The following is a 13,912-nucleotide window of genomic DNA, read 5'->3' on the forward strand; positions in this document are numbered from 1 at the left end:
ACAAGATGGTGTCTTTCCCAGTCTGAACAGACTTCTGTGTAAAAAACTTCTGGAGCCTCTACACTGCAGAGCTTACAGCACTGGTTAATGGCTCTCATGCTATAGCATTGCCTGAATCCTGTGCCTTTGTTTTCAGCTTGTTCCTGATACTCTATTATGGCACAAGAACAATGCACAAGCCCTCAGCAACTTGCTGTCTCAAAAGGAATAGCATTCCTACAACCGATTAATCTGCTAAAAAAGCTGAAAGGGTCACATCTCTGACTAAAAAGGCTTTTCACTTCAAGGCTTATTCCACAATTCAGTTCAGCTGACAAATGCACAGATGAGGATTTCTCAACCATGCAGTTTTCAGTAAGGGATGACCCACCCATATTGTTAGGAGAACTGGAAAAAGAGAAGCAATTCCCTGAAAGCGATACAACTTCACATTCAGAGGGCATCAGGATGCAGCACTGCAAATGAGCTCCCTCCTGGCTAGGAGAAAATAATCAATATCACATGGGATCAGTTGCCCATATGCCTACAGTCAGCACGTAGAGAGTGGAACATGACACAAAATGCTGCGAACATATGAAAAGTTACTTCCCCTCTCGTCTTACAGGTCCTCAGGACCGTTTCCTTGCATCACATCTGAAACGGCAGCTAGTGAAATGGGGAGAAAGGAGAGTATGGCGTGAATGTTGTGGCACATTTACACCACAGCATGCAAAGTTCAGTAGTGACAGAGAGGATCTGAAGGCTGCATGACATGCTATAAAGAGAAAAACCTATAGAAATGTGCTGAGTTCTGTCCATATCCAAAATCAAACATTTACCACCCTGTTTATCCAATTACCATCCTATTTAGCTGAGCAGTACTTAACTGAAATTCTTCAAGGTTAGGGCCCCAGGAAGAGTCACTTTCCTGGGAAGTTCTTTGATTACCTTTACCTCCATCCATCCAAATATGCTGGATGCCCCCAAACCATTTGAGATCAGCAAACATGGGCTGAATTTTTTATCTAGTTCATTCACTACTTAAGCAGGGGAAAAAAATAAAATAACAACTTTGCTTGTTCAGCTGACTTAATATTGAGGATAGGCAGTGATCTTCTTTTTCCATGAATAAGCTAAAATTAATCCAATTTGCATGGGAACATATAAGCAGTAAATATTTATTCATGACTGGGAGGGAACCAATCGAAGTATGTAAACTAAACGTAGACATTAAAAAAATAGCATAAACATCGATCACCTTAACTTTCCTACAATTAGCTGCCAGGTATAATTAATTTGTGCTTCCAGCCATATTAAATCACTAACAAGCATAACATGTTTGAAATAAAGAAATAATTCCAAAAAAAATGCAATTAGGGAGATCCAGTTATTTCAGTCTGGGCAAAGTGACCCTCACTCTAATAGCCTAGTAGTTAATGAATCTGACTTTAAAAGAATTCCTTTTTCTCCCCATGAACACTATCTTTATTTTTTCCTAAACTTCATACTGAAGTTGCAAAGTTTAATTAAATATGCTCCAGTCTGGAGGAGTAAAAAGTAAGAGATGTGTCAGCAATAGAAATGGCAGACTTCATGTAAGCAGTCTGCTAAGGGAGTCATATGCTGGGTTATTGTTAAACTAAAGCAGAAGGAGATAAAAAACATACAGGCGTGTATTTTTACATACTTTTAGTCAAGCATTGACTAAGTGAGAGGACGTGTTCCTTAGCTGAAATCATTCCTACCCTGACTAAGGACAAGATTTCAAGGGAGGGGTAGAATTGCCATTTTGCATTTCCAGAATGTATTTTTTAGTAGAAAATAGATCTCTAGTTTAGTACAGAGGAACTTTACTTCTTAGAGAGATCTCTGTGCTTTGAAAAACACTCCTGGCTTTTGGCTTAAGGTTGTGTTTGACAAAAAAAAAAAAAAAAAAGCTCAGAAGCATCAGTCAAAGTCAGTATCTCATTGTCTTGATGCTTTTCTGCTCAAGGCTCTTAAGAAGAGGACTTCCATGACCAGGGAGCACAGAAACATTGTTGTGAAAGCCTGGGTTACTTCCACAGCAACTCTGTGTGTAGATGAACCATACCCACTGACCAAGGCCACGGGCAAACAGATGCACCATTAGTTAGCCCTCTAATTTGCTAGTGCTCCTCTGCTGGAGATTTATTGCCTCAGAGCCGTAAGAGTGGACTGTATGAATGTTCCCCATCTCTGTCTAAAGCAAAGCAGTTGATTTGAGTTAAGCTCAGGAACTTTTCACCAAAGTAGATGAGAATAATTCATGTGATCTGCTCCCCAATCTGTTCTGCTATGAAGGAGTGCAAAGAGCTGTGGAGCAGTTGCATCTGCGATGATTATTTCTACTCTGCCTGTAACCCAAATCTGGTCAACATGGTGCTTCAGAAGGATTATAAAGTCAGCTTGTGATTCTTTATCTCAAAGGTTCAAGGTATAGGTTGGGAAATCACTGTACAGTTGGGGGAACGGTGTACAATTTCAGATCAACAATTTTCCTTAGATCTTTCTTGAATTTAACCTGAGCATAAAGAACTTAATGCTCTTGAAGGATAGGGCCTCATTTCCACTGATGGCCACATCATGGCACATCAGATATACAATTTCAGCTTCAGAGCCAGCCATGAAGAGATGGCTGTATGAATACATGTGGAAGGAGGCAAAAACAGAACTCTGTTCCCTGCTATCCCCCAGTCCTGCACTGAGCTGTTGAACTCCAGCTCTCAGCCCCTCCTCAGTGTTGGTGCAACGTAAGTTGGAGAAGCAAGCCCAAAAAGAAATTCTTTGAGCCTGTGGGAGCAATGGCATAGCAGCCGAGGCACTGGATATTCAGAACACTTTCTCAAGCTGTGACAGGACTTTCTCTACTAGCTGCTGACCAAGGACTTACTTGAATCCTCACATGAGCTTTATTCTTCCCATAATTCTACATCAGCCCCATTTCTATCTGATTCATCACCATGCTGTTGCTCCTTCTCTTAAAAGATCTTTCCAAGTGCACAACCACCTCCTAGCAAAATCCAGCTACATAAATGCTTTATTAATTTGCATGAATTCAACAGAGATCCAAGCAAAATTATCTGTCAAAACATAATTTACATATTAAAGAACAGGCATCCACTCGCTCCATTAAAGTTCACTAAGTTATGTTCTATCCTATTGCTCACTCTGAGTCTAGCTTTCTTCTGCTTGGGTTGCAAATACTGTGGACTGCCTAGTTTTCTACATATCAATTCAATACTCAGGAGCAGTCAGAAAAATAAATAAATCATATATTAGGAACTTCCACAGTTCGTAGTAAAGAACACCATTATGCCACTGGATACATCTCTGGTTTGCTCACGCTTCTTATACCCAGTGCATCACTACCACTTAATTGCAAAAATGATAGGTTCAATGCTCAGAGAAGGGTAACAAGGATGAGCCCAAGTGAGAAATTATGGTGGCTTCCACCATGAGGACAGCATTACCACTGTACATCTCCAGACCTCCTGTAAATTCTTCCTGAGTTTTATTTTCCTTGGACACGAAGCATGGACATGCATGTACTAGCACTAAGACCAGCATCGCAAGTATATTGTGTCTTGCACCCTAGCCTTCAGTAGGGATTTCTCCAGTTGTCTCCAAAGTCACAGAGACTGATACAATGCTGATACGATGCACTCAGTGTGAGTGCACAATCAGCATGCAGGAGAAGGCCCTGACACCCTGCCTGACCTGTGATTTCATTTGTGAGGTGCATGGTGAGAAGTTATTCCTTAACTGTGAGAGTCAGCCTTCCTTCTCTTCAAAAGGATTGAACAAAGTAGACTATGTTGAAAGACAAGTTCAACAAATTTATGACAGGGTTTTTGAGCGTTTGCCTGGCTGCGCAGTTGCCCTCGGTGGGCATTTTGCTGGCCCTCACACTCTCACAGAAACGGGCATGTGGCCAGTCAGGCTGAGCTGCAAAAAGAGGGCACAAAGGAAAACGACACAAGATCCTTTACAAGGTAACGGCTATTTTTCCTGTTCTCCTGCCTGAATTACAGTTAAAGAATAAATATCCTATTTATATTTATCCTAGAATAAATATCCTATATTATTCTTGTTTTGTATACTTAAACCTTCAGTGTACTTAATATATAGATAAATGTAAATATATATATATATTACATGTAAATATAAATATGTGCATGTGCACACACAGAGACACAAGTCTACTGGAAAACCTTCTGTCAAGATCCCCACTAGTGAAAAAGCATTAGAGCCAAAATCTTATGCAATAGTTTCCACTAAAGGGACAGCTGAGCAGGCAGGGACTTAGCCTAGAAAAGAGACAGTCTGGGCAGGCGACACATGGCAGAAGGCAGTAAATTAAAGAATGTCTTCAAAAAGGTAGATAAAAACTGTTTGCCGTTTTCTTCCTGTATGAGAGCTGAGGGGCACCAAATGAAATTTGCAAGAGCGAGGCTCAAGAAAAATAGAAGTAAAGGCTGTGTGTGCTACAGAACTCTTGAGAAAGGATATTGTGAGTGGCAGAAGTTTACATGGGCTGACAAAGAACCTGTACAAGACCTTGAAGAGAGAGGCATTTAGGGTTACGAAACAGAGAAAGGGGGAAAAAAATCTCATTTGGGAAATCTCCTGAGCCAAAAATGTTGGGAACTGAGAGAATACTTGCAGGAATTATGTTCCTTTCCTTGTTTCTTTGTCTTTAGTCTTCCCTGTGCTTCTGCTTATAGACACATGGATAGTGGACTCAATGAACCCCTAGACTGAGACAGGGCAGATGTTCTAAAATTTAGGAACTGTGTGTCTATCACAAGAGGATCTCTCTGGGGTTTGTATTTATGTAGAGCCCTAACAGTTAGAAACACATCAGTCAATAGATGAGGATAGATTTTAACTCAGACTTCTCATACCTAGAACTAATATGTTAACCAGACCAGAGTTTTCCTCTCTGATACAAAGCATCCTGGTGCATCAAGTCTTTTTCTGGAGGACAAAGTATCCTGAGATGTGGCTCACAGATCCAACAGTTCACAGATTTACAGTACATTAACTATGGTCATGGGAAAATGTTGGGTTTTTCTTATATAAAGAGGGTCTTGTGTAATATGTAAATGCCATAAGGGATTAGCACAAGATATTATTTTTGCAGCGTGTGAAAGTATGTTGTGCCAATTCTCAGAACGTCCAGCACCAGCCAAGCCTCATGACAGACCCAGAGGCACAACTCTCAATCCAACTGCCCGTTAGAGATGGCCAGACCAGCTGAGAAGCCAGAAACATATGCTAAACCAGTATTTTGCAATAGATATCTTCATAGACCAATATATCTGAGCTAGCTCCGACAGAAAACAGCTCAGGCAGAAAATTCCCTTTTTTCGTAACATATTTCACAAAGACTCTGTCCTTATAGAAAAGTGCTACAAAATTCAAATGAGATGAAAGCTCATATGCTTCTGTAAAAAGTTGCTTTCATCACCTATAAAGCAAAGATTTTTGTATGTGTTTTTATTGTGTTGGTGTAGAGGTCTATAAAAAGACAACAATGTTTTGATTCAAGTTGTAAAAAAATAAAAATAAACAGAATAGTAAATATTTTCCAGATCCTGTTCCAGAGGATTCCATATGAAGCCAGTAGTATTTTTCAGATTGTGAAAAAATGTGATTAGATTGCAAAAAAATGTGATTAAAGAGGAATTAAGCTCACTCTGCATAGTTTATAAAAGTATATGCAATATTATCACAGAGTACATGAAATCAGGTAGGTTCTCTGGGACTGGGCGTAACAAGGGGATGACAAAAAATTTTACCAGGTTTTTCAATAGGCATGAGCTAATGTTTTTTTCTAAAAATACTAGCTTATCTGAAGCTCTAATGCATCCAGTACCCTTTGTGCAAATAACTTTCTCTTGATATCTTTCGATGAGTTAATTCTTACTGTTAGTTGTGAGCAGAACCATCTAATAAACAGTCATGTAAAGATGATGAAGCCTCTACAAACATATTTTTGAGCCTGGTATCTATTCTGTACCCCATATAGCAAAGTATAAAGGGACTAGAAGATGAAGCCAGGTCAGGAATTAGATTTTTATTACTTATGCACGAACATGCCAGGGTAAACTAAGTATATTTGTGAAGTCTGGGTAAAAAAGAGGGTTACCCTTTTTGTACACTTGAACAAAGGCTTTTAAGGACTGGCTTAAATGAGTAACAAGCTGCCTATTAATCCCCAAAATGATGATATAGCAGTTCTCCATATTTAATCACCTGCTCTCTGTTCATATTTATTTTTTGGGGGTAGCTGGGGCTATAAAATAGTGTACTGTAGGTCAGACATCTCCCAAATGAAAAATGCTAACCAGAACCATGAACCCTTTTCCACATTTGAAGTTACTGAAAAATTACGGGGAAAAAAAAAAAAAAAAAAGGGAAAGTCCAGGAGACCACAAACTACAGAAGAGAAACTTGCAGGATCAGACACAGCTTAGATAACCTTGTTGAAAACGTACAGTAAAGTTCAAATATAAAGCAAAACATAGCATTGCATAAGAACTCAGACAGGAAGTGGACTGAAAAACAACTACAAGCAAAAAGGGAAATGAACAAGTCTATCTGATCTTTCCAGCTGACTTAAATGTGAGCACTAAAAAATAAAACAGTGACAACTACTTTGTGATGTAAAATTATTCCTGATTTAATTAAATTAAAATAAATTAATATAATTAATTATCTAGGTTGGGAGACGCATCTACCCAGACAGAATTCCTCTCTTAGACCCACTGAGGGGAAGGAGGTGGATCAGGCTGACCTAACTGTGGTTCACTGATTTTCCATGCTGTCCAAGAGATTTCAACTATATCACATGTTCCGACTCCTTGGCTATGATCCCTGGAGCCTTGCAATGACTTTTCTTCTACCTATACTATTTTTCCTGCTGTGGTACAGCATGTGAAGTCCATATGCTATGATTTTATTTGGGTTGTCTACTTGTTAACAACATTATATCAATTAAGGTGCAGGTCAGAAGTTACTCTTATGCTACTGCCCACTGTATTTTTTTGATTCTGTGCTCAGTGTCCTACTGAAAGTTCATGAAATGGCAGCTAGACAGCTTTTGTTTTGCTGGTTTTAGACCCTACCCTGTATTAAAAATTGCAATACAGAGCTGCTGTTCGGGTTATGGAAGAACAGCGTTTCTGATCTATTAAACAAAGACAGCAGACTTTCCAAGATTTTTTTATGTAATCTCCTGGCCTGCCAAGTGGCCCAGCACATGGTGTATGCAGATGCACTAGAAGACAGACAACTTTCATACCATAAATTCCTTTGCTTCTCTTCTGCTGTGAATGACAACAATATTTTCCACTCATTTCAATGGCAACAATTCCAGTCTTATCACAGACTGCCAGTTTAGTTACTTATGCTTAACAGTAGTTTGAATTTTAGAATAACTTTTTTCTGACCCTCTTTTCCTTTTTGTTTCTTTGCTCAACAACCCCCCACTCCTCCTTTTTTTTTTTTTTTTTTTTTTTTTTTTGCTTTCTGCCATTTGGTTTCTCAGCAGGGCTGTTATCAGCTCTAGTCACTAAGGAAGGACAGCTGGCAAGGGAGAGAAAAAGTCAGATCCTTAAGAACATAACCATGGGTTTAAACATGTGAGCCTGCACCATAAATTATTTTGTTATGCCATTTGTATCAAACTCACTCCGTAAGTCAGGGCTATACCCCGCAGCATGTAAAGTTCATGGAAACAGACAAATAAGAGCCAGAAGCACACACTTATACAGATAAAGCAAACGATGAGACCATTTGTTGCAGAGTGGCATTTGTAATGCTGAGAACTCTCCCCTCATTCTGAAGCAGATAAAGTGGTTTGCAGAAAAAAAGACGAGACTCACATCTGGAGGAAATACAGGTGTCAAAGTCTGTTGTTACTGCTTTTGTTGTGGCTCAAAACAGGCAGGCATTTTGATATGCAAGAAAGACAAAAAAAAATGAGATGCTTGGTCTAAGTCAGCCCAGGATTAAATGGGTTCAGCAGCCAGGTGGGTCATATTTTCCTCTTGCTTATTCTTTGTGTGATTAAGTCTTTCCTGCTGAAAGCAACCCAGATACTGTCATGCAAGATGAAGATCTGGACCACTGGTTTCAACCCGACTTCAGCAGCAGTTTCAGATCTGGCTTCAGTAGGAACTGCCCTTAGACTAGAGCTGAATTTGACTCACCACAAGGAAACTTTTTAAGCCCCCTTTGCTGTTTCTGCTGCCTGGGCATTATCTTGCTGGCTTGCTCTAACATAGTCAGCAGCACAGTTTCAAACTGAAGACACCAGTGTAAAGGGGAGTTGGAGCTTCCTGAAACCACTGCCTAAAAAGTCAGCTTGCCCCACGTACAAAACCAGTTGACACCATTACTGATATCCCCCTTTGGTTCAAACCTGTACTAACTAGCAGACCTTGACAGCTGCCTCTGTTCTTTTCTATTACAAGGCTCAGAGGAGAAAGTTGCAGGGAATCACAGTCTGAACTGGCATCCCAGTGGTTTAACTGAAGACGAACACTTTGTTCAACTCTTGTCCTTTTCCCTGGGGTGGCCAGCATTGCTTCAAATGCCTGCTGACTTAAATGGTGACAGCTGCAGGACACAGACTCATGTATCACAAGCTGCATGCAATAGGAGATAGCTGAAGGGCAGAACTTCAAAGACGCTGGTTGTAACCACCCGGACAGCACAGGGCTGCTGCCACTGCCAGTTGGTAGCTCCAAGCTCAGATGTGGGGCCGTGGCCCCACAAGCAATTGGACATTTGCCACGTCTTGGAGGTGCCGTATATCTATCCCAGAGAGAGGCCGGAAGATAGAGGTGGGTACAATGCTGACTGCTTTAACTTTTCTATCGGCCTTGTTTGGTTCCTCCAAAACCTGATGTACACCAAGTTGCAGATTCTTCTCATCTGAGGAAGGAACTGCAGAAGAACTGACCTGATTTTTGCTTGCTTCCTCCAACACATCAGCTTCAAAAGATACGTTGAAACTTTTGAGGAATAAGAATAACCACAGTTTAAATATTATTTCTCGGCACCTGAAGAGTAGCTCACAATTCTTCTGCCTTCGCACGAAAATTATCCACATCCTGATCAACATCAAAAACCTCAGGCACTATTGGCTGAGAAAGGCACATTGATTTCTAACTAATTTGGATGTATAATTTATTTTCATACACATGGAGATTCTAGATTCTACAGGGCAACATAGATTACTGGGTGTATGGTAATAGTGCTGAAAGGGTACCTTACTTACCATGCTTAGAAAATGCTTAATGGGGCTTGCCAAATCGCTTTCCACATTTCCATCATTACATATGAGATTCAGACCTCCTCACCCACATACTTTTTATGTTTCTACAGGTTGGCATCAAGCCTCTCTCTTGCTCTGTGACCTCTCATACTAGTTTCCCTTGGCAAAAAGGGCTTCAGGGAAAGACGCAAGGCTGCTCTGCAGCTAGAAATAGTCTATTAAGTTGGGCTCTTGCTCAAAGCAGCTGGGTTGGAAGGTGCACTTTCCCTGGCTGCAGCCTCACCTCATTTACTTCCATCCCAAAACCAAACCCACAGAGGAAAAAGTTGAGCAGCTTCCCTTCTCACTGCTGGAGAATAAAGGAACTACAGCAGGATTAAAAACAAACATCACAAACACATTATTTAACTGCAGAGCCACAACAACAGCCCTATCTTCTTAGTTCCTTCCCAAATTCTGCTTCTGGAATCATGTCATTAACAATCTGCCAATTTTCCAAATTCAGAGCAAATGAAAGGTATAACAACCACAATTGGTGGCCTAGTGTTGTTGGATGTTTTGCATAATTTACTAGCCGCCCTACCCCCTTTTCTTTTTCCCTGCTGAAAACAGTGGATTAATTCACTCGGTCACATAGGGCCTGCAGAGTTGTGGTCCAGATGAAATTGGTTCTCAGGAGTCTTCCATAAGTTCTTCACCCTGTAAACTATTTTGGACCAATATCTTCAGGAATCCACACGGTTTTGTATCAGAGATACTGTCCAAAAATGGACCTCTATGGATGCCATGTATTTCTGTGATCTAACCAGGGATGTTCTGGAGATACATTGTAATTTCTGGCACAGTACACTTGAACCACTTCTTGTTCCCACAACACACTGGGCAATTCTGTTTAATTCTGATGCTTAAACTCGGTTGAATGCTTGTCAGCAGGTATAGTTATAACTCATTAACAGATAGCTTATAGCAGATTTGCCGATAGAAAATGAACTCCTTTTACTATTTCTGCCCAGTTACGAAGATTCTTCTTTATTCAGCTAGTAAGGAACTGTGACTACAAGCACAGGCACCAAGAGACCTAATCCCAAAATCAACACAAGCAGTTAGGGTGAATGACACATAACTAGTGGAGCTTGAAGAACACAGATATGCTGATCGGTACAAGGTACATTGGACTAAGTTTGTTTATCTCTTGCAGGGTGAAATTTTGCCTCCAGTTAGATCCATACAGCACTATTATTTTAGACACAAACTTGGCCCACTAGCCTCATGTTAACTGTTCAGGAGTCTGTAGTGTAAAAAAAAAAAAAAAAAAAAAAAAAACAATTCATGAGGTGCTGAGAGTACCACATATCTAGAGCCACAGAAGGGTGTCTCCACAGCAGTGGAAGGGACAGAGAAATCCATACAAAGATTTCTCATGGCAAGGCGTGATAATGGGAGAAAACATCCCTGCAGTTCTTTTGTCTTTCCAGAGCAAGGAACGTTCCACCTGTCAGCTGTCTGCCAAATTCCAGGATGCTGGAAGCAAGCTGGAAATCATACCACCATGACTGCAGTTGAGGGAAGATCTGACTTAAAACTTTGCTACAATGAAAATCCACCTGACCAGTATTGGTCACCAGTACATTAACAGGTTCTAATATCAGTACCAGCAGCAGAAATTTGAAGGCATACCAGAAATTTTAAAGAGTGCCTACTAACTTCCAGAACACTAACAATGCAACAAGGAATAATAAAAGAATAACTGGTATACTTGCAAATATTTTTCTATCTTCAGCTGATGAGTTAGGTGCAAAATCCTTTTGGCCACATGAATGCAGCGTTATGACACTAGAAAGAGTCTTTTAAAAAGTGAACCTTAGAGACCCAAATTTCAGAAGGCAAATTATGAGAAAAATATATCTTTCAACTATGATTTTTTCAGGCAACTTATGACTGGAAACAATTTGAGTTGGTCGCACTGCAAGCTGTTGTAAGTCTGTACCATTCTGCATTCTGTCCTCAGGCAGCCATATCAGTAAGGAGGCATGTTACAGCTTTTTATTTATTCTAACCTGCTTTGTTGTTTTCTGCAGCGCAGAGGTCATTAAGAAAGAAGTTTTTCAGATACAGAAAGACATAACCCAAATTTGTAATGACCTCTAGTTCAGTTCCCCACTGCATATACTGCTAATTATTTTTCACTTGCACATTTCCTAGGCCTTTCTTCATTCTGATCAGCCATGGAAACTAAGAACTACTAATAAAAATCAGCCATTCCTCTAAAGATTCTGGCACCTAGGGAGAGGATGTACTACATACTCAACCTGAGAGGCGTTCTTCCGCTCCTAACCTTTGAAAGGTCTGAAGACAGAATGGAGGTGTCATCTCCTCTAAAATCAGATTTCCCTGTTCAGATTTGGATTCCAAACCAAGGCAGGAAGAGCAGAAGTGAATACTCCTGGGATTTCTGAGCTGCACCTGGCTATGCCTCCTTCAGCATTCATTCCATACACACAGGTGAAGAGGACAGAATTTGAGACAGAGGAGGTTCTTTCAGAGCAGAGGGGAATTTTGCAAAAGTTTAGGGGAATGAAAGTAAGTCAGAAGCATTATAACTCTGTCAATAATGCATTATACTTGAAAGGGCCTGCGTATATCTATCACTTAGCAAGTTACAGTCTCCCTTTTAAGGCAATCTCTGTATATAAAACCCTTACCTGATTTGATGGACCAGTGCTTTCAAACTAGTCAGCACCTGCTCTCAAACTTGATATACTCTCAAACTGTTTTAAGTGAAGCCAAAGGATCAAGACTTAATTAGCAGTGAAATACTTTTTATACTGATCAGTTTGCTCCAGATCTCCTGAGGGACATAGATTTGTCTCTATCTGGAATCTCCACCCTACCCTCAGCTGCTTGCTAGGAGGTTTGCATTTTGTCATTTGGCAGACACTTAACTGCCACGTGTGCTGCGATAGAAGAGTGCTTTTGGCAGCAGAGGCTGCATGGCTCTGGAAGAAGGGGAGGCAAGTTGTAGCAGCTTCATCTCTTAAGAGTGTTCCAGCTCTGCCAAACCAAACAAGACAAGGTGACATGCTTTTCTTGCTGCTCCTTAGTAGACAGACTCATTAGTTATTTGTTGGTCCCATAAGTTGTGGGGGGTTTTAATTTTTCCTTTTTTTCCTGCAGGGATAACAGTCATTCAGGTGTAACGCTTCAATTAAAAGGCTTTCCTTCTCTGGCAGTCACAGCAGTGAGAGTCACACCTCTGCTTAGGGAAAAAGCTTTGCTTCCAGCAGAAGCACTAAAGATGAAGGTGTAGTCATTAAGGGTGGGATTTTCACAGGTGTTTGATGGTATCAGGTGCCCAATTCAGTCTCAGGCTTTTGCATTTCAGGCAATATAAAGGTATAAAGTATTGTCAGAAGGGAATGATGATACAAAAATTGAGGCGATGGGAGTCCTAATGCCTTTACTGAATGGTTCCTGTTAATAACAGAAAAGAACAAAACAAGCTCCATCACACTCTAGAACAGCTGGGCCCTGATGTCTTGCTTGCTTGCTGTGGCAAGGACACTTTTTTAGTCACTTAGATAACACAAAGTGAGCTAACCTTGTCATTCCCTTAATTTTTACAAGTCTCTAGACACATCTGTCTAAATATCCATGACCCGGAGGGGAAAAAGAATATATTTAAAATATACAATGGATGCCAAATCTAACTCATCAGTCTCTGCTGGGATTCCTGAGAGTCTTGGGAGGTGGGACCTGAAGCAGTTTATTTTGGCATCGTTCTCAGCTAGGGAATCTTTTGACAACAGTGACTCTGGAATGGACCGATGCTTTGAGAAGAAAGCGGGGTAAGCATTAATGGGAGAGCAGAGGGAAGTCTTATACTGCAAAAGCAGGGAAAAAGTGATAAAATTCATCTGACTTTCACTGCTTTTCGTTCAAGGACAATAAGAAGGAAAGAAAAGGAGTAAAACAAGAGTTCAAAGTTCCAGCCAAAAAAAAAAAAAAAAAAAAGAGAGACAAAAAAGTGAGAAAGTCCTTCTTATCATTGAGGTAATCCTTCTGACTACACAGGATTGCACTTATCACAGTTTAGGTGCTTTGTCCAGCATCCCCTTCAGTCTCCAGACAGAAGGAAACTATACCAATCTCTTGGTATTGGTTTTGAGATGTTTTTATTTGAATAAAAATGTTTCCATCAATAATTTCAGGCTACTAGCTCTGCACCAAGATTCAGCCCAAGGAACAAGAAACAAAGAAACAAAGGAAATAAAGAAAGAAAGTGCTCCTGTAGTTGGAAAGCTCATTTACCTTTTATCTTCTATACTCATTTTATGGTTCCAGTGTTTTTTAAAATACTGTCTGATCTGGCAAGCAGTCCTAAGGTCTTGCTAAAGTTCCATTTCCCTTTCTAAAGAACGAAACCAACAGAGTAATCAAGGTAACCATCAGTTATCTATCACTTTTTTCAAGTTGTAGCTGCAACTAGGATGTCAAGAAAAGAACTGGGCAAAAGGGTTTTCAGCTAAATGTGGTTTCTTATCTTCCCACAGCTATTTTAAACATCAGGCCAACATTTTTAGCTTTGTCTGGAGAAGGAAAAAAAAAAAAAAAAGAAGAAGAAGAAAA

The sequence above is a fragment of the Oxyura jamaicensis genome, chromosome 4 (assembly GCF_011077185.1).
Source record: "Oxyura jamaicensis isolate SHBP4307 breed ruddy duck chromosome 4, BPBGC_Ojam_1.0, whole genome shotgun sequence".
NCBI classification, from domain to species: domain Eukaryota; kingdom Metazoa; phylum Chordata; class Aves; order Anseriformes; family Anatidae; genus Oxyura; species Oxyura jamaicensis.